Source organism: Sinocyclocheilus rhinocerous, unplaced genomic scaffold, assembly GCF_001515625.1.
Source record: "Sinocyclocheilus rhinocerous isolate Xijiao unplaced genomic scaffold, SAMN03320098_v1.1 scaffold885, whole genome shotgun sequence".
Lineage (NCBI taxonomy): Eukaryota > Metazoa > Chordata > Actinopteri > Cypriniformes > Cyprinidae > Sinocyclocheilus > Sinocyclocheilus rhinocerous.
The window spans coordinates 316,015-316,986 of record NW_015630040.1 but is presented as its reverse complement, the minus strand read 5'-3'; the positions used below and the strand labels follow the sequence as shown (position 1 = coordinate 316,986).

Below are 972 nucleotides of genomic sequence, written 5' to 3'. Positions count from 1 at the left end.
CCCCATTTATGACCTCATTTATGACCTGTCACCTGTCGAAATTGTACAAACACCTTATTTCTCCCCCGGAGGTTGCAGGTCAACGTCGATATTCCAAATATGCCAATATTCACATCTTGAAATTATTATTAGGGTCAAAGTTTAACACGACGTGGGTGGTCCACGTGGGGAGGGGGCAAAGGTCATCATCAATCATTTTGACATTGTGACTCCCTTATCTACTACTGATGCTACTTCCAGGTTGGCTTACAAACATCCCTACAGCACTCTATTAAAGAAAGACTAGTGCCATTCTACAGATTTTCTGTTTTATCCATCTTCCTTCTACTCAGAAGTTGCTCTAACTTGAGTATTTTCTGATTAAAAATATCACACACAAAAAAACACATCAGAAAAATTTAATTTCGCTTGGGTGACCCCTAAAAAATTGTCACATTTTAGTAACTGCTGTAGCAAAATGTTTCATGTTTTCCCCTAAATGCTGTTTTGAAACTTTTCTTCAGGTTCTTTGCTTTTCCTTTTCACGTGAACTGCAGGGAATTTTTATCTGTGTATTTATTGCATAAATGTCCTGTCTCAGTTTACACACTGACAGAACGCTGAGCTCTTAAATGTCCCATCAGCCCCTAACAGAGCGCAGCGGTCATTGTTCTGTTTTTGAGCGGCTGCCAGGTTACCTGACACCTGGAACCAAGGTTATTATAGTTTTTAATTTTTAAATTCGTTTTTTTTCCAATATCGTTTTCAAATTTGCTATAAAATTCAGTTTAGTTTTTATTAGTTTCATTCATATTTTTGTTAGTTTTAGTTTAGTTTTTATTTTGTGAACACATTTTTATTTAGTTTTTGTATAGTTTAGTTTCAGTTTTAGTTTCAGTTTTAATTAAAGTTCAGCAGAATTAACAGATCCTGCAACCAACAGATCACTTCCAGAGCGCAGGCCAAAGAAAGACGTAGGCATAATTTAACCTT

At 36.0% G+C, this 972-nt stretch overlaps 1 protein-coding gene across 4 annotated transcripts in view; it reads left to right on the top strand.

Annotated features, from left to right (window-relative positions):
• The window catches only part of LOC107739853 (glycosaminoglycan xylosylkinase-like), a 35,660-nt gene that overhangs the window by 30,287 nt on the left and 4,401 nt on the right, over positions 1-972 (top strand). The gene's annotated exons all lie outside the window — the stretch shown is intronic.